Genomic DNA, 23,715 nt, shown 5'->3' with positions numbered 1-23,715 from the left:
AACTTCCATGAGAGAGCAGAAGGAGTCGCCGGATAAGAACTGGGCAAAAGAACTGTGTGAAATATCAGATCAGGTATTAGCGAATGAATCCAACAGTCATCAATGCGGTCATGCTGATTGTGTCGGGAAAGGGGATGCGCTTGGGAACTCAGGTTATATGAATAATTATGATGCTAGAAAGTATTGGAGAGAATGTGCACTGTTCTGACCGTTCAAGTCCGTGTTACCTGATGACTCGGAAGAGGATGAGGGTTTGCAGCATTTTCTTGGAAAGTTAAAGGAGTATGTGTGTGAGTTGCTCTGAAATCAGATAAGAACCATGAAAGACTCAAGCAAAAGTAGACCTATGCAATATAACAGCTATAGATCATTTAGGACAGAACGATGGGGATTAATTGAAAGGGGCAGGTATCCCCCAACTCTTGGAACAGACACTAATTAGAGGCACCACAATTGGAGGCGCAATTAGTTTCTGAAATCCTGAGGCAGTCAGCAGACCTTGCATATCAAGCTATGAGAGAGGTGCCTGAAACCAACAAAGCAGCCAAATTATTTGCAACTATTAATCAGGGTCCCAATGAGAATTACATGCAATTTATTGACCACCTTCAAGAGGCCATCAATAAGCAGGTTGAAAACTTAGAAGCTAAGGAAGCACTGGTGTTGAAATTAGCAGTAGAGAACACTAATGTTTGCTATCAGCATGTTATTTGCGAGTTTCACAGTACATATTATGTGCTCCTGTGTATTGCCTCTCTGAAAATCAAGCAGCTTGTCAGGAATGCGAGTTAATTTTTTTATTAGTTGTTTTTAAGTCCGCCGTAAAACCTTCTCCCTGCTTTTCCCACTCACGCTGCAAGCAGCCCAGTGTTTACCCCCCTCCCTCCCTCTTCTCAAGGTTTTTACTTGCAAGATGGGGTCAGGAATGATTGTTTTCAGTTGTGTTCCTAAAAAATTGGTATCGGGAGGTGTTTTAAAACATAGGAAAGCACTCGGACAAGAAATCATTAAATCTTTTCAGACGGTTTTACAGGCGGGGCGATTTGAACTTCAACAAGCTGAGAGAGAATTAACTGATAACACACAGGTCAGAAAACTTGTTAAAGTCTGCAAGATGCTTTCCTTATTAACCTGTTTTCTTTGTGGGTATCTGTTTAAGCATGTTGCAATTTTGGTAGGCCTTTGTTATATGGTACGATAAGTTCACAGTCTGTTAAATCATGAGAATCCGTTGACTCAAAATGTGCATTTTGTGATAATACAGAAGATCATGAGTAATTTAGTTCTTTACTGCGTGAATGTGATGGTAAAATTTTGTGTGTAGTAGCTGTAATTTTTCTTTCTAGCACGCTAGCTTTATTCCAGTATCCAGAATTGCGTAACCCTGTGATAGGCTGTGTCTCATCTCGATGTGCTGGATTTGTATGCACACAATTGATAGGATTTACAGGTACGGGCCTGGACTAAGGTGTTTACAAAAGGTGTTTTTCCACTAATTGCTATTAAAACCACACTCAACTCATGTGAAGTTTGTCTCACTTGTTTTTCCATTCATTCACAGACCAGGCCCAAGGACACATCCCATGCACTTGGGGGCGGTTATCCGGCCCGAGATACCATTCTCGCGAGTCTGGGCTATAATTTTTTACAATTATGAGAAACATACTTCAAAATAATCTGTCCAAGGCCCTTTATATATTATTATGTCAGTATTATGTCTTTGACCGTCCAGATGGTCATTTTAGTATTGATCTTCCTTTATCATCCAGATGGCTGGAACCGCACATCTTGCTTTCCCACGTTTTACTTTCCAACACTGATCTTGAGCCTTGTAGAAGCAGTCCCTGAACACTAACCAACTATCTTGGGCCCCTTTACCTTCAAGCAGCCTTGCCCATGGGATTTCCCCTAGCAATTGCTTGAAAAGGCCCAAGTTTGCCCTGCTAAATTCCAGGGTTGTAATTCTGCTTGCTATTCTTTTCCTGACACACAAGATCCTGAACTCCACCATTTCACGGTCTCTGCAACCCAGGCAGCCCTCAACCTTCACCGCTTCAACCAGACCCTCCTTGTTAGTGAGGATGAGATCCAGCAGTGCACCTCTCCTGGTTGGCTCCTCCACCATTTGCAACAGAAAGTTATCATCAAGGCACTGGAGGAACCTCCTAGACTGTGGCTGGCTGGCTGAGTAATCCTTCCAGCAAACAGCAGGGTAGTTAAAATCCCCCACCACAACCAGGGCCTGTGATTGTGAGGCTGCTCTCAGCTACCTGTAGAAGGCCTCATCAACTTCCTCACCCTGATCTGGTGGCCTGTAATAGACACCTACAACAGTATCACCCCTGCCCACCTGCCCCTTAATTTTCACCCATAGACTCTCAACTCACTCCTCATCCATGCCTGGACAGTACTCAAAACATTGTAGTTGCTCTCTCACGTAAAGAGCAACTCCACCACCACGCCTGGCTGGCCTGTCTTTCCTGAAAAGGACATAGCCATCCATGACCACATTCCAGTCATGTGAACTGTCCCACCACGTCTCCATAATTGCCGCCAGGTCATAATCTCCTGCCTGAACACAGGTTTCTAACTCCTGCTTATTCCCCATGCTGTGCACAGGCATTTCAGAGAGCGAGCTGTGTACACCGATTTCACCCTAGGGGGGTGGGAGGCCTCCCAGCCTTCACCAACTCTAGAGTGCTGCCCCACTGATGCAAGCCCAGCTACAACCCCATTCCCCTTCGAGTGTAGGTTAAAGCTCTCCAAATGAGTCCTGCTAATTCCCGTCCCAGCATCCTTTTGCCCCTGGGAGATAAACCTTTCCCGTGTATCGCTGTCTGGACTGGTGTCTTGTGAAACCAGCCGTTATCAAAGAAACCAAAGCCCTGCCTGTAACACCAGTTTTGTAGCCAGTTGTTTATGGACTGAATTTTTCTATTCCATTCCATGTCATCACCCAAAACTGGAAGGAGGAAAGAGAAAAATCACTTGAGCCCCAGACTCTTTTACCATCCATCCCAAGGCCTTGAAATCTTTCTTTATTCCCCTCAGACTGCAGGATGCAGCTTCCTCCCCACCTGTCTGGAAGATCAGCAGTGGCTAGTAGTCTGTTGGGTGCACCAGGTTGGGGAGAGTCCTATTGATGTCCCTGATCCAGGCTCCAGGTAGAATACAAACTTCCCTACGATGAGGGTCAACTCTGCATATTGGGTCCTCCGTCCCTCTCAGAAGGGCATTGCCTACTAGAATTACCCTTCTTTCTTTCTTATTGGAGGCCGTCTTGAGGCATGGAGTCAACTGCCTCTTTCTATGTGACCTTGTAGGCGGGCCTTCCACCACATCCTCACCTACCTCTTCTTCAAGATCTAGGCCTCAAACCTATTACGGAGGGGCACCTGGGGAAGCAAAGCAGGTAGGGAGGGGGGTTGCCTGCGGCGCCTAACTGGAACTAGCTTCCAACCCTCCTCATCTTTTTGGTGCTCTACCTCTGCCCAACAGCAACAGGGCAGGGGCTGTCTTGGGTCTTCCCCCTCTTCCCGACAGGGCAGGGGGTCCATCACCTTCTGAGGGGGAACCCCCTGAAGCCTCTCTGAGTGGCACACCAGGGAGTTACTCCACCAGTCGATCTCCTTTTCACACTCCCTGATGGACCTCAGCATCACGACCTCTTCCTTAAGTTTTGTGACCATGATGAGCAGATCTTGCATCTGCTCACACCTCACGCAGGTAGAATGTTGGCTGTCCTCCCCCGGCAGCAGTAGGCTCTGGCATTCCCTGCAACCGGAAACCTGAACAGCCACGGTTCGGAGCAGGCAGTCAGTCTGAATTGCTACAGTCTTTTTGAGACAAGTTCTCTTTCTGGAGGTCACCATGGTCGGCAGCGGTCTGGGACAGTGGCAATAAGTGAGAGGGTCTAACAAGCAAAAAGTGACAACCTGTGCACCCTAGTGCATGAGTTATACACGCGCTGCTGCAGCACAGTGTGGGTGTTACTCACCCGCGTCACAAGCTGGTTGCCCCTCCTAGTGCCTGGCGAGCAGTGATGCCTTATTGCCCTCCCAGAGGCTTTTTCAAGGCAAGGGGCGGGGGTGTGATCGCCCTCACCGTGGTAACGCCCACTCCACATCACCTGCTCTTGCAAGGGCTGCCGGGAGCTTCTGGGTCTCTCGAGAACGAAAGTGCCCAACTCAGAGAAAAAAAAAAGGCTTCTCTGTACCTCGAAGATTTTGCTTAATTGGGACCCGCTGAGCTGGTACTGATCAGCTGATCTCAGGAACTGGATGGATATCTATAAACTCTTCAGAAGGGATAGGCAAGGAAGGAGAAGAGGTGGAATAGCCCTGTATGTTTGAGAGCATTTTGACTGTCTAGAGCTTGATGGTGGTGATGATAGGGTTGAGTGTTTATGGGTAAGAATCAGAAAACCAGCAAGGCAGATATTGTGATGGGAGTATGTTACAGATCACCCAACTAGCAAAAAGAGGCAAATAAAATATTCTGCAGGCAGATGGGAGAAGTCTCATGATCGCTAACCCTAGTTCTCATGAGGGACTTCAACTTACCAAATGTCTGCTGGAAATATAACACAGCAGAGAGAAAACAGTCTTGGAGGCTCCTGGAGACAACTTCCTGACACAGTTGGTCAGTGAGCCAACCAGGGAAGGTGCCCCACTGGACCTGTTTGTGAACAGAGAAGGACTTGTGGGTGATGTGATGGTTGGAGGTTTTGTTGGGCACAGCAATCATGAAATGATCGAGTTTTCCATTTTTGGAAAAGGAGGGGGATTCATAGAACTGCTACCTTGGACTTCCAAAGGGCAGACTTTGATCTGTTTAGGAGGCTGGGTGACAGAGTCCCTTGGGAGGCAGTCCAGAAGGACAAAGGAGTCCAGGAAGGCTGAACATTCTTCAAGAAGGAAATCTTAAAGGTGCAGGAGAAGGCTGTCCCAAAAGACGAGCCGGCAGGGAAAAAGACTGGCCTGGTTGAACAGAGAGCTTTGGCTGGAACTCAAGAAAAAATAAAAACGGAGAATTTATGACCTTTGGAAGAAGGCACAGGCAACTCAGGAGGACTACAAGGATATTGTGAGGCTATGCAGGGAGAAAATTAGAAGGGCTGAAGCCCAACTAGAGCTGAGTCTGACCACTGCTATCCTGACAACAAAAAATGTTTCTATAAATACCTGAGCAACAAAAGGAGGGCTAAGGAGAATCTCCACCCTCCGGTGGATGTGGGGGGAAACATAGTAACAGAGGACGAGGGAAAAGCTGAGGTACTAAATGCCTTCTTTGCCTCAGTGTCTAATAGTAAAATCATTTGTGTTCCAGGTACTCAGTCCCCTCAGCTGGAAGACAGGGATATGGAGCAGAATGAAGGGGTAATGGTTAGTTACTTGCTACACCACTTAGACATGCACAAGTCTGTGGGGCTGGATGGGATCCACCCAAGGATACTGAGGGAGCTGGTAGAGATGCTCACTGAGCCACTTTTAATCCTTTGTCAGCAGTCCTGTCTAACCGGGGAGATCCCAGTTGATTGAAAGTTGGAAAATGTGACTCCCATCTACAAGAAGGGCTGAAAGGAGGATCCAGGGAATTACAGGTCTGTCAGTCTGACCTTGGTGCCAGGGAAAGTCATGGAACAGATCATCCTGAGTGCCATCATGCTGCACATACAAGACAACCAAGCGATCAGACCCAGTCAGCATGGGTTTATGAAAGGCAGGTCCTGCTTGACCAACCTGTTCTCCTTCTATGGCAAGGTGACCCACTTAGTGGATGAGGGAAAGGCTGTGGATGTTGTCTACCTAGACTTCAGTAAAGCCTTTGACACTGTTTCCCACAGCATTCTCCTGGAGAATCTCCTGGAGTCTTCTCATGGCTTGGACAGGCATATTCTTTGCTGGGTAAAGAACTGGCTGGATGGCTGGGCCCAAAAAGTTGTGGTAAATGGAGTCAAATCCAGTTGGCGGCTACTCATGAGTGGTGTTCCCCAGGGCTCAGTGTTGGGGCCAGTTCTGTTTAATCTCTTTATCAATTATCTCGATGAGGGGATTGAGTGCACCCTCATTAAGTTTGCAGATGACACCAAATTGGGTGGGAGTGTTGATCTACTTGAGGGTAGGAAGGCTCAACAGAGGGATCTGGACCAGCTGGATTAATGAACTGAGGCCAATTGTATGAGGTTTAACAAGGCCAAGTGCCTGGTCCTGCACTTGGGTCACAACAACCCCATGTGATGCTACAGGCTCAGGGAAGAGTGGCTGGAAAACTGCCTGGCAGAGAGTGATCTGAGGGTGTTGATCAACAGCCGATTGAATATGAGCTATCAGTGTGCTCAGGTGGCCAAAAAGGCCAACAGCATCCTGGCTTGTATCAAGAACACTGTGGCCAGCAGGACTAAGGAAGTGATTGTCCCTTTGTACTGGGCACTGGTGAGGCCACACCTTGAATACTGCATTCATTATTGGGCCCCTCACTACAAAGAAGACATTGAGGTACTGGAGAGAGTTCAGAGGAGGGTGACAAAGCTGGTGAAGTGCCTAGAGAACAAGTCTTATGAGCAGAGGCTGAGGGAACTGGGGTTGTTTAACCTGGAGAAAAGGAGGCTGAGAGGAGACCTTATCACACTCTACAACTACCTGAAAGAAGGTTGTAGCATGGAGGGTGTTGGTGTCTTCTCCCAAGTAGCAAGTAATAGGACAAGAGTGAATGGTCTCAAGTTGCACTAGGGGAGGTTTAGATTGGATATTAAGAAATATTCTTTCATGGAAAGAGTTGTGAAGCACTGGAACAGGCTGCTCAGGGAAGTGGTAGAGTCACCATCCCTGGAGGCGTTTAAAAGATGTGTAGATGAGGTTCTTAGGGACATGGTTTAGTGCCAGTGTTAGGTTAAAAGTTGGACTCAGTCTTGAGGGTCTCTTCCAACCAAAATGATTCTATGAATATTAATAATTAGAGAAAATAATGCAAAATATAGAAAACCAATGCTGAATTTCCCAGCGGCCTGCAGGTGGCTGGCGTCATGCCAGCCAGTGCTGGGCAAACATTGGGGAGTCCTGGACTGGACTTGGCAGTAGACAGGAACTAGATTCAGAGATTCACAGACTGGAATCAGGATCAGGATTGCAGGCAGGAGAACAGGCAGGGTCCTCTACAGATGTGTCACGGTCCATTCGGTGACGGACTCATGATGGTTCGTTTACCTTGATCTCGAAGTGCAAAATTAAGGCAACCAAAATGCCAAGGGGTTATAATTCAATCAAACAGTGTTACTTTATTAATTTGCCCATAAAGCGGCACGCAATAGAGAGAGAGAGAGTAAGAAAAAGAAAAGGGAAAAGAAATGGGGAAAAGTAAAGATGAGAAATGAGGTTGCGTTTATCACCAGTCCAGTTTCAGAAGCATCCCTCTGGTCTCCGGTCCTGTGGAGTCCTGCCGGTCCTCCGTCATGGTTCGGGATCCTCTGGCGGGAAGATCTTCAACGGTGTCCATTCGGGAGTCATCTCTTATGCTTCTTCACCCCTCCTCGCTCCCATTGTTTGAGGCCAATCTCCGCCTTGATTTCGCAATCCAGGCTTGTACTGCGCAGCCTCGAAAGATTCATGCTTTCTTTTGCCAACGCTTACGTGTCCAGCATTCAGGGATCTTTCTCTGGTCCATTGGGTGACCTCAGGACCCTTGGCGAGCTTCTGGGCATACTCCTTTTTGTTGACCATTGTTTGGGGGAGCAGGTGGGGGACACATGTAACTGAGGCTGCAGGTGAGAACACATCTTCTGGACGGCAGCTATTGTCCCTGGGTCGAAGAGACCCCTCATAACAATAACTTTCAGGAGGTGGGGGCTGGTTTGGCTGAAGCAGCAGGCGAAGTCCACACAACAACCATTGTAAGCAGCAGTCCCCCTGTATCGGAGAAACCAGTGCAACACAATGCTTCTCGGGCCTCTCTCCAAGTCATTGTCCATGCATTCTTTCTGTCAGGGCCTCAGTTCTCTAAGTTCTTGATGGCGATGTTCAGGCAAATACTGCTCCATCTTCGGACCAACTCTCACAAGATGCCACATGGATGAAGACAGCCAGTCCTTTGTCATCTTCCACCTTTAAACTGAGTATGTCATGGATGGCATGGAATACCTAGTTGGTCAATTTGGGTCACTTGTTCTGTCTGCCTCTCCCTACATTTATTTGTCATAAGTTTATCAGCAGCCTTGGCTGCTATAGCAATAAAAGATAAACCTGGGTCTTTTCTGCATACCATTCCTACAATTAGCTCAGTAAAACTGGAAATATCAGCTGTTATCAGCTCCAGAGCAAACACTGTCCTAAAAACATGCAACCAACTTCATAAAAATGCAGTTACTTAGAAGAACCTAGCTGAAAGGAAAATTCACTAACCAAAACCAGGACAACTTGCCCTTGTTGAAGCCATGCTGGGTGTCTTGAATCAGATCCCTGTCCTCCATGTGCCTTAGCATAGCTACTAGGAAGATCTGTTCCATGATCTTCCAGGGCACAGAGGTGAGGCTGACAGGTCAGTAGTTTCTGGGGTCCTCCTTTCTACCCTTTTTAAAAATGAGTGCTGTTTCCCTTTTTCCAGTCTCCAGGGACTTCACCTGACTGCCATGACTTCTCACATATCATGGAGAGTGGCTTGGCAACTACATCAGCCAATTCCTTCAGGACTCTGGGATGCATCTCATTGCAAGGGTGAAAAATCATGGACTCCACACAAAACAATATGAATTCAAGCAAAGCCATTTATTACAGAAACAAGTCTCCTTATATATGCAGTTATTTCCTGATCACGCATCCACATTCCAAGCATGCATTAGCTGATTGGATATTGTCCATGTTCACAAGCTGTCTACGTGCCCGAGTCTCACTGCTAATAGGACTGTTGATTTATGTCGTGTTTTCAGCTTTCCGAGGTGACCTTGAAATTCCTTTGGGCCTGGCTAGTTTAATAACAAATCTCCATCTCATAGAAACCCATCCATACATTAACTTCAAGAAAATCCCTCAAATCTCCCACATGAAAGTGTTAATATATCTATATGAATCCTGTTTTTCACAATGAGGTGCAAAACAGGACTTATCTTGCAGGTTGTGTCTATGGTTTGCAGCCATTTTGTTTTCAAAGATAGAATGCAAGTAGATAAAATTTTGGTAAAATATGAGCAGAACTTTACAACATACAGTTTAAGATTTCAGCAAATTTAGCTTACTAAGTAACGTGAAACAGACAGTATATTAAAAATCACATAATTTAATAATTCTAAGTGATTAATTCTATCTGAAATGCACTTACTTAAGCTAAATGATTAATATAAAACTTGGGCTCATCTATTGATCTGTGATTAGTAAAAGATCATTGCCATACAGACATGTCTAGTAGAGAGAGCTCAATGTAGGCTCACCCAGGCTGTCATATTTATGGAATAAAGTGATTGACTCATAGTCAAACGGGAAAGGTATGCATGAGACTCCTTGCACCCACAACTTATCGGTGTTCAGTGTGTTGTTCTGCTTCCTTGTGAGTTTCCTAAAAGGAGTTATTGGGTTGGCTACTGTTCAGGCCTTTACCTCATTTGGAGCCTGTAGCAAACTGCTGCTGGTTTGGTTGGGGGAGGAGTCAAGTGCATCCATCACAGAATTATTATTGTTGCTACCCACTGGCATGCATCCTCTGAAAGAATGAGTAGTCCACCACTGAGAGGGCGAAAAATCATGCACTCCACACAATCCAATATGAATTCAAGTGAAGCCATTTATTACAGAAACAAACCTCCTTATATATGCAGTTATTTCCTGATTACACATCCATGCTCCAAGCATGCATTAGCTGATTGGATATCATCTATGTTCACAAGCTGTCCACGCGCCCGAGTCTCACTGCTAATAGGTCTGTTGGTTTATGTTGTGTTTTCAGCTTTCCAAGGTGGCCTTGAAATTCTTTTGGGCCTGGCTAGTTTAATAACAAATATCCATTCTATAGAAACCCATCCACACAGTAACTTCAAGAAAATCCCTCATATCTCCCACACGCCACTTCAGGTCATGCACAGCCAACCCTGAAGACCTCATATTCAGCACAAGATATGCTATTCACTATCCCAAGCAGCTATACGAAAGAATGGGAGACTAAAGCTGTCCAGGGAATGGAGGCTGAAAAGATCAGTAACTTCAGTCTCACATGCACTAATCACAAAATTGGTTGGCCACAGGGGTTGACTACAGCACTGAAAGAGATGAAGACAGTTAGGTACCTCTGTGTACCCTGTGAAACACTGGTCTGAGAGCGTATAACCCACGCTGCCTTGCTGCCTGCAGTATCAGATCATTCCAGGAAGAAGCTTGCCCCTGGAATACTGGGGCTCCATATCACATCTTACAAGGTCTGTTTTTTCAGTAGTTATTTACTAGCCTTGTTATCTGGTACTAGTTTCGCCAGCAGAGTAGAATTCCACCTTACATTATGTTATCTTCACTGCAGCTTGAATCTCCAACATCCACTGTTGCACAGACAACAAATGCCTTCTCCATCAAATCCAACTGCGTGTGGTTTTTAAACAATCAAGATCCTCTTGACCCAGAAGAGAATGCAGGGGATACCGTTAACTGTGATGTTAAGACTGTAGTGGTTGTGGGTAAACAGCCTTCAGGGTCCTCTTTCCAGCTGTTCTTTCCTGCTGACAACATGACTGACCACATAAAAGATCATCATCAAGGGATGGGTATTTCAGGAATGTCACCATTTACTGCAGGGCAACAATAAAACATGGCAGATGCTGTTAACCCCCTGCCCCCCCACTAAGGAAAAGTAATAAGAGGAAAAGGGAGAGAGACAAATTGGAAAAGTTAAAAATGCTCTACTAATGGTACTAATAAGTAGAGAAAATAATACAAAATCAATCTTGACTTTCCCAGTGTAGCACGGCTGGCCCGCAGTGGAGTTGGCATTGCTCCAGCGGTTGCAGGGCAGCTACCTGGAAGTCCTGGGCTGGACTCAGCAGTAAACCAGAACTGGATTAAGGGATGCAGTGAAACAAAGAAATAAACTTATCAGCAAAGTCAATTATACTGTTAAGCAGGCATTCTTTATTGACAGAACTGGGACTGGATGCTGTTGCACTGCTTATATTCACACAATTATTACATATTCATTACAATTTTTGGGAATTTTTAACATGCTATCATCTATACTAAGAAATAATTGCATAATCATTAGGTTAGTATGAAGTTATTTATTTCACAGTCTTTGCTGCCATGTAGCGTCGTTTACAGTTACTGCTGCCTCTTTCAGGGGGGCTTCTGAGGGTCCACTGATTGACCTCTCCACATTGGCAGTTCTTCATGGAAGTGCAATTGGTACACACTTACAGAAGTAATTGATTACTTTTTTACTTACAATATATCTACTGATTACTAGTCAAACATAAGCTAAGCACTCTGCTTCTAAACAATGTATTACTTAATCTTCTGTCTCCAGCTTGTCATGCAGGAGGATCTAAAATTTGAAAATTATCCTCTTGTTTTGCAGGTGATTAGAAAGCATTTATCATGTCAATTGATTAATGATGGGTGTGTCTTTTATAACTTAATCACAGTATACATTAATTTAGCAGCTTCTCTTCAGCAGGGCCTGGAACTAGGCCAAAGATCACAGGCAGAACAGGCAGGGTCCTCTTCAGATGCCGGCCATGGCTGAAGAGAGCGAGACCCTCGTGATCTCGCACTTTTATGTGGTGTATGACGTGTATGGGATTGAATACTTAGTTGGTCAGTTTTGGTCACCTGTTCTGTCTTCCCCTCCTTGCAAATACACCCCTATAATTTACAGGACATGCAAAATTTATCAGTAACCTTGGCTGCCATAGCAATAAGTCTAAACCTGTGTCTCTTCTGCATACCATTGCTACTGTTATCAGCTCCAGAGTGAACAGTGTCTGAAAAAACATGCAGCCAACATCAGAGAAGTGCAGTTACTTAGAAGAACTAAGCTGAAAGGAAAATTCACTAAAAGAGAACTGATCTTATGCAACGATGAGAATGATGCATACAGACATGCATATGGAAAAGCAAACAGAAATGCAGACACAGAGTTCTTGTTAGCAGCAAGAACAGACCCAGGCAGAGCTGAGCCGAGCTGAGCTGAGCCTTCTTTAATTAGCCTTTCTCCATTTATAGCTTTACAGATACGGGCCTGGACCAAGAGATTAAACAGGATGTTTTTTTCAAAAAATGTTATTCCAAACACAGGCTCAGACCCAACACTCACATGCCATACATCCTGGGGATGGTGTTTTGGCCCGAGATATCATTCTTACTGGTCTGGGATATCACTCCTTCACAAACACACAATCCTGTGTAACTTGTCAAGGCCACCTTTTTTTTTACTGATTGCTGTGATTTAATCATGTTAGTATTAGTCTACTTTGGCGGTTCAGATGGTCATGTTAGTATTGATCTTCCTTTATCATCCAGGTGGCTGGAGCCATATGTCCTGCCATTCCCAGTCTTGTTTTAAACAAAACCAGGACATTCCACCCCTTATTCCATACCATTTACATCATACCCAAATCACTACTGCTTTTTACCTGTCTTCAAATGTATATACACACACATATCACTAGTTCATGATTCATCTTTCTTCACAAAAAGTTTGTTAAGATCATTTAGTTCATGGCTGCAGGTCTCTGTCACAGTAGTCTCTCTAGGCAGGAGAGATGGTGTATAATCTGGTGCACTTCATGCCCAGGAACTGCAGCTTAGGGATGTCAGTCTTGAGGAAGTTACTGAACGCCACTCAGTGAAGCTAGCTCAGGTTTCATCAACACTGCATCAACCTAAAAGATAGTTACTAAACACTTAGTATCATGCAGCAATTAACATCATACAGTTTGAAACTGAGTATTCTCACCCAGAATCAAATCTCCTTGAGGTATACATTAGACTTCACCATCCTTCAGCATCACCCACCAAGTACATCCAGGCCCTTGAGCAAAAACAATCCCACAGATGGGTTTGCCTTTGCCTAAAGAAAGAATAACCCAGACAGCTTTTCCTAACATATTCCTTCCATGCACCACAGGGACTTTATCCCCTTCTACTGTGTGTAAAAGGTCTGACTAAGCAGGGCCAGCTCGACTGATTGATACCGTGGTGTTAACTAACCAGGTGGCTTGTGCTAAATGCTTATCCCAGTTTTTAAAAGTTCCACCTCCAATTGCCTTCAGGGTAGTTTTTAACAAGCCATTGTATTGCTCAATCTTCCCAGAGGATGGTGCATGATAGGTGTCACGGAGGCACCCCGAGGCTAGTTTAAGGGACAACAGGGTCCAAAACAACTTTTATTAAACCAGTGAGAAACAGGGTTTTAGCACTCCAAAAGTGACTTAAATATAGGTTCGGATATCAGTTGAGGAAAATTATTAAGGGGCAGCAACTAGTACAACAGGCGGTCCACAGAGTGCATGCACATGGCTTCACCCAAAACAATGTCGGAGCCGCCCCTGAGTCCCAGAGGAGTACACACTTGCCTGAACACGATGCGGGATTATTCTTAAAGAGATACAGGTACAGAAAGTGTACGCTCGCAATTCCGCGAGGGTAAATTTATAATACACTCGCAATCCTGCGAGGGTTAATTTACTTACACATGCGAATGTGCACGGAATACTACACGTGCTTATGTGGAAGCACGGGAGGAAAATACACTCGCGACTGTGCGAGGAATTAATTTAAAGTACGCGTGCAAATGTGCACGGAAAGTTACTCATGCTTGTATTAAACGTGGAAAGTTACTCATGCATATGTGCACGGAAAGGATAAATACACTCGCGACTGTGCGAGGAAATAATTTTATACGTGCTTGTATTAAGCATGGGAAGTTACACGTGCATATGTGCACGGAAAGTATAAATATACTCGCAATCCTGTGAGAAGTTTTACTCACACACGTGGCGGCAAGGCAAGCAGAGTCTCCATCCCGAGGAGGGGGGCTCTCGGCCGCGGCATCTCGCTCGTGCTCCGAGAGACCCGCGACAATGGGCGAAGTCTCGACGAGAGTCCCGGTTTTTATAGGCTGATCAGACCTGACTGTAGGCATTCTAGAAGTTTCTCTGCACCCCCACACCGGCTGTGGGGTGCCCCTGAAGCCTCCAAACATCCTCCACACTGGCCGCAGGTGCCCAGCGGCTCACTGGCACCTCGGCACTCCCTTCTCCTAATGGCCCTGGCCAGAGTGCTCCGGGACCAAAGAAAAGAAGCTGTTAGCCTCAAGTAGCAGAGAGAGAGGGAGATGTGCCTACTCCTTCCATACTGAAGGGGGGGGGGTTAGGGGGGGTTTGCATTCTGCCACAATAGGAAATATGATATACTCATTCAATGCCATGCTCTTTGGCCCAGTTGTTTATGAGACTGTTTTTAAAATGAGTCCCATTGTCTGACTCGATTCTTTCTGGAGTGCTATGTCACCACAGGACTTGCTTTTCAAGGCCCAGGATAGTGTTCCAGGCAGTGGCATGAGACACAGGATATGTTTCCAGCCATCCTGCAGTTGCTTCCACCATTGTGAGGACATAGTGCTTGCCCTGGCAGGTTTGAGGGAGTATAATATAGTCAATCTGCCAGGCCTCCCCATATTTATTTTTCAACCACTGCCCCCCATACCACACAGGTTTTAACCTTTTGGCCTGCTTGATTGCAGCACATGTTTCACAATCATGGATAACCTGTCTATGGTTAAGTCAGTCCACCTCTCGGTCATGAGCCCATCTATTCTTGCATCCCTTCCTTGATGACCTGAAGCAGCATGGGCCCACTGAGCTAGAAGAAGTTCACCTTTACATTGCCAGTCAAAATCCACCTCAGCTACCTTAATCTTAGCAGCCTGATCCACTTGCTGATTGTTTTGGTGTTCCTCAGTGGCTCAACTTTTAGGCACATAAACATCTACATGATGTACTTTTACAGTCAGGTTCTCTAGCCAAGCACCAATGTCCTGCCACAAGGAGGCAACCCAAATAGGTTGGTCTCTGTGCTACCAGTTATTTTACTTCCACTGCTTTAACCACCCCCACAGGGCATTTGCTACCATCCATGAGTCAATGTAGAGATAAAGTACTGGCCACTTTTCTCTTTCAGCAATGTCTAACGCCAGCTGTATGGCTTTTACCTCTACAAACTGGCTTGATTCACCTTGTCCCTCATCAGCCTCTGTGACTTGTGTAGAACTCCATAGAGCAGCTTTCCACTTTCGATGTTTTCCTACAAGACAACAGGATCCGTCAGTGAACAGGGCATACTGCTTTTCATTATCTGGTAATTCATTATATGGTGAGGCTTCTTCAGCACACATCACCTCTTCTTCTGGTAACATTGCAAAATCTCTGCCTTCTGGCCAGTTTGTGATCATTTCTAAGATCCCTGGGCAATTAGATTTTCCTCTTTGAGCCTGCTGTGTGATTAATGCAACCCACTTACTCCATGTAACACTGGTTGTATGATGAGTGGAAGGAATCTTACCCTTGAACATCCAGCTCAGTACTGGTAATTGGGGTGCCAGGATGAGCTGTGATTCAGTACCAACCACTTCTGAAGGAGCTCAGACCCCTTCATATGCTGCCGGTATCTCTTTTTCAGTTGGAGTATAGTTGGCCTCCGAGCCTTTATATCCTCTACTCCAAAACCCTAGAGGTCAACCTCAAGTCTCACCTGGTGCCTTTTGCCAGAGGCTCCAGGTGGGACCATTGTCCCCAGCTGCAGTATAGAGCACATTCTTAATATCTTGTCCTGTCTGGACTGGTCCAAGGGCGACTGCATGTACAATCTCTTGTTTAATTTGTTCAAAGGCTTGTCGTTGCTCAGGACCGCATAGAAAATCATGTTTCTTTCGAGTCACTTGGTAGAGAGGGCACACAATCTGGATGTAGTCCAGCATATGCATTTTCCAGAAACCCACAACACCTAAGATAGCCTGTGTTTCCTTTTTGTTAGCTGGTGGGGACATAGCTGTTATTTTGTTAATCACCTCTATCGGGATCTGGCGACGCCCATCTTGCCATTTAATTCCCAGAAACTGAATCTCTTGGGCAAGCTTCTTGACCTTACCTCTCTTTATGGCGAAACCAGCTTTCAAAAGAATTTGAATTATTCTCTCACCTTTCTTGAAGACTTCTGCTGCTGTGTCACCCCATACAATGATGTCATCAATGAACTGCAGGTGTTCCAGAGCTTTACTTGGTTCCAGTGCAGTCTGGATCAGTCCATGGCAGACAGTAGGGCTATGCTTCCACCCCTGCAGCACTCGATTCCAAGTGTACTGGATACCCCTCTAGATAAAGGCAAACTGTGGCCTGCATTCTGCTGCCAAAGGAATAGAGAAAAATGCATTAGCAATGTCAATTGTAGCATACCACTTGGTTGCCTTTGACTCCAGTTTATATTGCAGTTCTAACATGTGCGGCATGGCAGCACTTAACAGTGGTGTAACTTCATTTAGGCCATGAGAGTCTACTATTAGTCTACATTCTCCACTAGGCTTTGGCACTGGCCATATAGGACTGTTGAAAGGTGAGTCTTACTGGTCACTCCTGGATTCTCTAGTTGTCAAATCAGTTTATGAATGGGGATCAGGGAATCTTGATTGGTGCGATATTGTTGTCTGTGCACCATCGTGGTAGCAATCGGCACCTGTTGCTCTTTGACCTTAAGCAGTCCTACAACAGAAGGGTTGTCTGAGAGATCAGACAAGGTAGACAGCTGTTTAATGTCCTCAGTCTCTACAGCTGCTATACTAAAGGCCTATCGATACCCTTTTGGATCCTTAAAATACCCTCTCATGAGGTAAGCTATACCAAGAATGCATGGAGCATCTAGGCCAGTCAGAATAGGGTGCCTTTCCCACTCATTTCCAGTTAGGTTCACTTCAGCCTCTAACACAGTCAATTCTTTGTTTCCCCCAGTCGCTCCAACAATACCGATAGATTCTGACCCTTTATGATTTGATGGCATCATTGTTCACTGTGCGCCAGTGTCTACCAGGGCTTTATACTCATGTGGTTCTGACATACCAGGCCATCGAATCCACACAGTCAAACTCGGTTGCCATTGTCCCTCTCCTCCACCTGGCTAGGGGCAGGGTCCCCCTAATTCTCTTTGATTGACTCTGGTAGGGAGACACAAGAATCCCATCTACCTTGGCTGGAAAGCTGCTCACTGGAAACCAGAGCAACTTTTCTCTTGGGAGCTTTCTTTTTCAACTCACGTACTCATGCCTCTAGGTCAGCAGTGGAATTACTCATATATTCCCCCTGGTCACACAGGAAAAAACATAATTCACCTTGTGATGTGTTCCATTTCTCTCGAGCTGGTCCTGCAGAAGGGCATCTTCTCCTAATAACTGTGACTTGCACCCGTGCAGGTAACAAGTAGAATCTATGCTCCCTCTTGGACAGTTTGTCACACAGTTTCTCCACAGCTGAGACACAGGCTTGCAGGGGAGGTGTGCTGGTTTTGTTAAAAACAAGTTTCTCTTTTAGTGAATTTGCCTGTCAGCTAAAGCCTTCATGTTAGCTGCATTTTCCTGGAGAACCCAACACATGTTTTAGTTAAACCTAGCAATGGAATGCAAGCTTATTGATAAGCACGGATGGACATCTCGCGAGAGTGGCAACAAGAAAACTGATGACCGAGAGACTGACCAATGGTGTATAACATTCCATTCACGTGAATACTTCATATAAAAGTGGAAGATCACGAGGATCTCGTCCCTTTGCCTTTTCCCTTTTTTCCTCATGGCTGACATTAGGAGAGGACCTTGCTGGTCGTCCCTGCGAACTGAGGCCTAGTGAGAGACTGAATCCAGCTCCGGTTGGCTACAGAGTCTAATCCAGGACTTTGGGTGCTGGCTCTGCAGTTGCTGAGACTTACAAGATTGGTTTTGTATATTTTGTATTATTTTCTCTATTCTTATTAGTAGCGTTAGTAAAACATCTTTAACTTTTCCAACTCTCTTCTCTCTGTCCTTCTTTCCCTCCCGATCGCCTGTCCTGAGTGGGAAGGGGGGAGAGGGAGGGGCAAAAGGGGGAAGTGGGGGGGAGAGGAGGTTAACAATACATCTGCCAGGGTTTGATTGTCACCCCGCAATCTTAACCCTCGACAATCGTCCCAAAGTTCAAGTTTAAGTTTTGAGTCACTAATGCTCGTAACAGTCTTTTCAGGTTTTAATTGCTTCACTGCAGTAATTATCAGTTTCCAGGTGGTTACAAGGCCAAGAAAATATTTTTCACTGTGACTGATTGTCTTCCACAACACAGTTCCCACTTTTTCCCAAGTCTCTATTTGAAAAACTCATAACAGGTCAGCAGGAAACCCACTGCCTCTGCACCAAATTAATAGTCTTTTGAGGTTACTCTCCTCATACTTCACCCCTCTCTTAGAGAGAATATGCGAGAGGAGTCGCAGTATTTCTTCTTCTTCTTTAAAAATATTCTGCCCCATCTCCTCTTGCCCCCATCTACTCACCTCTTTGGGTGTCCGTTGCAACGATATTGGATCCTTTATCCCTCCTCTGTCGCTTCTGTAGTGATCAATCAGGAGTCACACAGCCCGCAGACTGTGTCCCGGTCACGGTCCAGCCAAGTTGTTCCAGCTGGGGCTCGCTCCCTGCAGCAGTCGTCCCCCTTCTGTAAATTCTCCTTATGGATCACGTTGGGGTCACCAATTGCTAGGGGAAATCCCATGGGCAAGACTGCTTGAAGGAAAAGGGACCCAAGAGAGCTGGATCGCATTCAGAGATTGCTTCTTCCATGCTCAGGATCAGAGCATCCCCACACGCAGGAAGTCGAGGAAGGGAGCCAGGAGGCCTGTGTGGTTGAATAGGGATCTGTTGGGTATGCTCAAGCAGAAGAGGAGAGTTTACAGGTCATGGAAGCAGGGACTGGCCACTTGGGAGGAATATAAGGCTGCTGTTAGAGGATGTAGGAAGGTAGCTAAGACAGCCAAGACCTCCTTAGAATTACAGCTGGTGAGAGGGGTCAAGAACAGCAAAAAGAACTTTTTCAAATACATAGCAGATAAAACTAATACCAGAGACAATGTAGGCCCACTGATGAATGGAGTGGGTGCCCTGGTGGCAGAAGATACAGAGAAGGCAGAATTACTGAATGCCTTCTTTGTCTCTGTCTACTCTGCTGGAGGCTGTCCTGGGGAGCCCCATACCCCTGAGACCCCGGATGAAGCCAGGTCAATGGAGGAGTTTGCTTTAGTCGATGAGGACTGGGTTAGGGAGCTATTAAATAGTCTGGACATCCATAAATCCATGGGTCCAGATGGGATGCATCCGCGGGTGCTGAGGGAGCTGGCTGAAGTCATTGCTAGACCGCTCTCCATCATTTTTGCCAAGTCTTGGGAAACGGGAGAGGTGCCCGAGGATTGGAGGAAAGCAAATGTCACTCCAGTCTTCAAAAAGGGCAAGAAGGAGGACCCGGGTAATTATAGACCGGTCAGCCTCACCTCTGTCCCAGGGAAAGTAATGGAAGAGTTTGTCCTTGGTGTCATCTCAAGGCACATCAGGGATAAGAGGGTCATTAGGGGCAGTCAGCATGGCTTTACCAAGGGTAGGTCATGCTTGACCAATCTCATAGCCTTTTATGAGAATTTAACAAGGTGGATGGATGATGGCAGAGCGGTGGATGTGGTCTACCCTGACTTCAGTAAAGCCTTTGACACAGTCTCTCACAGCATCCTCACAGCTAAATTGAGGAGGTGTGGTCTAGACAATAGAGTAGTGAGGTGGGTTAAAGAGAGAAGCCAGAGAGTGGTGGTCAATGGTGCGGAGTCTAGTTGGAGGCCAGTATCTAGTGGAGTGCCTCAGGGGTCAGTACTGGGGCCAATATTATTCAATATATTCATTAACGATTTGCACGAGGGAATTGAGTGTACTATCAGCAAGTTTGCTGATGACACTAAGCTGGGCGGAGTGGCTGACACGCCAGAAGGCTGTGCTGCCATCCAGCGGGATCTGGACAGGTTGGAGAGTTGAGCAGGGAATAACCTGATGAAATTTAACAAGGGAAAGTGTAGAGTCCTGCATCTGGGCAGGAACAACCCCAGGTTCCAGTATAGGTTGGGAAATTACATATTAGAGAGCAGTGTAGGGGAAAGGGACCTGGGGGTCCTGGTGGACAACAGGATGACCATGAGCCAGCACTGTGCCCTTGTGGCCAGGAAGGCCAATGGCATCCTGGGGTGTATTACAAGGGGAGTGGTCAGTAGATCGAGAGAGGTCCTCCTTCCCCTCTACTCCGCCCTGGTGAGACCCCATCTGGAATATTGTGTCCAGTTCTGGGCCCCTCAGTTCAAGAAGGACAGGGAACTGCTGGAGAGGGTCCAGCGTAGGGCAACAAAGATGATTAAGGGAGTGGAGCATCTCCCTTATGAAGAAAGGCTGAGGGAGCTGGGTCTCTTCAGTTTGGAGAAGAGGAGACTGAGGGGTGACCTTATTAATGTTTATAAATATATAAAGGGTGAGTGCCATGAGGATGGAACCAGGCTCTTCTTGGTGGCAAACAACGATAGGACAAGGAGTAATGGGATCAAGCTGGAACACAAGAGGTTCCACTTAAATTTGAGAAAAAACTTCTTCTCAGTGAGGGTGACAGAGCACTGGAACAGGCTACCCAGGGAGGTTGTGGAGTCTCCTTCCCTGGAGACATTCAAGGTCTACCTGGACATGTTCCTGTGCGACCTCACCTAGGCGTTCCTGCTCCAGCAGGAGGATTGGACTAGATGATCTTTTGAGGTCCCTTCCCATCCCAAACATACTGTGATACTGTGAAAACACACCCTAATACTGATTTGTTAAGAACACCACTGGGAACAGACGTTCCTGAGCCTATCTTCTAAGTAAAAACCATGAGAAGGGGTAAGAGGAGAGGGAAGCACAGAGCGGCGTACAGCGTAAGTGGGAGAAGGGGGGAAGAAGCCTTACAGTGTTTTTACACAAACAACACCATAAAGAGAGAGTTGTAACAACAACCAATAAAACAATTTACTTACATTCCTGACAAGTTGTTTGATTTTCAGAAAGGCAATACACAGAAACACGTAATATGTGCTATAAAACTTGCAGATATAGCTTATGTACAGGGGAAGCAGCTTGTCCCATACTAACTCAGTCCCACAGCTCTCTCATTCAGTGAGGACTGCTTATCCCTGTTATACCCAGGGATGTGTGGCCACAAAAATTTACTCACCCACTGGATTGCATGGTTACCGCCATACACACTCTGCTAGATGAAGAGCCTCACAGGGGTCAGACACTCACACGGGTCACCATTTGCGGCGATGAGGAACAATGCATACAGACGCAGACAGAGATGCACAGATACAAGGCCAAGCTGAGCCAGGCTGAGATCACTTTTATTAACAGTTCTCAATTTATAGATTTACAGATATGGGCCTGGACCAAGAGATCTCCTTAAGTATGAAGCATGACGCTAATGGGATGGAATACTCTTACTGATCAGTCTGGATGTCAGTCAAGCTCTGCCCCATCCGTACCCCCCTTCCTTGATGCCTCACACCTGTGGGTAGAGCACTCAGGTGTCCTTGGCTCTCCGACCAGAGCAATTAAAAACATAAACTCTGTGCTAGGGTGTTATCTCTTGTTCTCAAACTAAGTTCAAATGATGAGCGTGCTAGCTATGAAAAAGAAAGATTTCTAACTGCATGAAGAAAAATAACCCATTTTCAGTCAAACCACCACAAGTGGCAAGCACCATCTCTGTACTACTCCCATGTTGCCTGACCTTACTTCCCCTGACCATGTAATTTCTTTTTTTGCTGTATTTCAAGAAGAAGATCCCTGCTCAACCAAGCTGGCTTTTTGCCTCACCTGCTAGATATTTGGAGTTTTGGAAAGTACTTGGAAATACAAGGAAGGAGGATCTTGCGAAATATTGTAATCAATGGTGTCCGCTGTGTAAGTTAGATGACTAGAAGAAGTGGCCAGAGAATGGAACCTTGAAGTATAATACTTTGTTACAATGTATGTTGTTTTTAAAGTGAGAAGAGCAGGACAAAAAATAAATCTTTGCAAGAGATCATTAAATCGTTGCAGACAGTTTTACAGGTGGAATGGTTTGACCTTCAACAAGCTGGGAGAGAACTAACTGATAACACACAAGTCACAGAGAACTTGCAGAACACTCTGTGAGATGCTTTTCGTTATTAACCTGTTTTCTTTGTAGGTATCTGTTTAAGCACATTACAGTTTCATAAGTCTTTGCCAGTTATATGGTACAGTAAGTTCACAGACTGCTAAATCACGAGAATCCGTGGATTCAAAATGTACATTTTGTGATGATATGAAGACCATGAGTAATTCAGTTCTTTACCACGTGAATGTGATTATAAGATTTTGTGCGTGGTAGCTGATACTTTTATTTCTAGCATGCTAGCTTTATTCTGGTATCCAGACTTGCGCAACTCTCTGATAGGCTGTGTCTCATCTCGGTGTACTAAATTTGGCTCTTTTGTATGCGCACCAGGTAAAGAATCCTGTTTTTGGGATAACAGTTGTAGCACGCTAGATGAGACACTAATAAAAGCCTTGCCCAGTTCAATTTGCTAGGGCACCAGGGGGGGCAGGTGCCAATGGGGCTCCACCGTGCACTGACCTGTTTTGTCAGGGAGACCCAGCGATACCTCTACCTGGCTGAGCAGTAAGCAGATCAAAGGTGCAATGCTAAAATTTGGTTCAGGTACTAAAGTACCACCTTGCTCCCCATTAGGATGCATCCTTACACATTAGAGTAGATTTGTGGGGGAATCCTCTAAGAAAAGAAAGTTTGAAACAATATTGTATTCACGTGTGGCTTGAATGTGGGATTCTGGGTTATAGTGCTGTATTGCAATTACTGTTGTTCTGCAGATCTTTGGAAAAAATGGGATGAAGTACAGTACTGTAAGTTAATTTCCTCTTATTTTTATCTAACAATTTTGAGACGAGAAAAGAATTTAAGTTGTTAAACTCTGATTCACATTGAATTTACATGCTAGCTGCAGATATGGGAAAGAAAAGTAAATGCTATGATGGATGTGAACCTGGGAGAGGTTGTATTTAAAAGTTGGTAGAATATTAACTCATTCGGATCTAGGAAATTGAAAATAATGGATTGGTGGTTAATAAGCTGTTTATTGACACCTGTAAGAAATTGCAAAAGGTAAATGGGGCTGAGGAATGTAACTATTGCTCACCTAATAGGAACTGCATATAAAGTGTACTATGGCTGGAATGATATGGTAAAATAAAAAAGCAAAATATCCCAGGCCTGTGGTGTACAGCTTGAACATACATTTCAGGCCTGTGTCAAGCTGCAAGATAAACTCAGCTCATTGTAACTGAGGAGTCTGCTAGGGCCTGGCAACTCCCACTTGGTACCAGTGATTATACCACCTGCATGTCCTTGCCTGTATCTAAACTGCAGCGAGAAGAGAAATAAAATTAAAAAAAAATTAAAAAAAATAAAAAAAAAGGAAAAATCTATCTGCCCACTGCTAAAGCGGCGAAAGAGGGGCTTTAGTCCACCCCCCAGCAATGTTGCTGTTGGAGAACTGTAATTCTGAATGAAGGAGTCTGAGGGTGAAATTTAAAGGCATCCCCAGTGGATCCGTAGTTCTGATAAAGCTGGGAAATTAAACCAAAAAT

The sequence above is a fragment of the Patagioenas fasciata genome, chromosome W (assembly GCF_037038585.1).
Source record: "Patagioenas fasciata isolate bPatFas1 chromosome W, bPatFas1.hap1, whole genome shotgun sequence".
NCBI classification, from domain to species: domain Eukaryota; kingdom Metazoa; phylum Chordata; class Aves; order Columbiformes; family Columbidae; genus Patagioenas; species Patagioenas fasciata.
The sequence above is the reverse complement of the archived record's forward strand: the minus strand, read 5'-3'. Positions refer to the sequence as shown.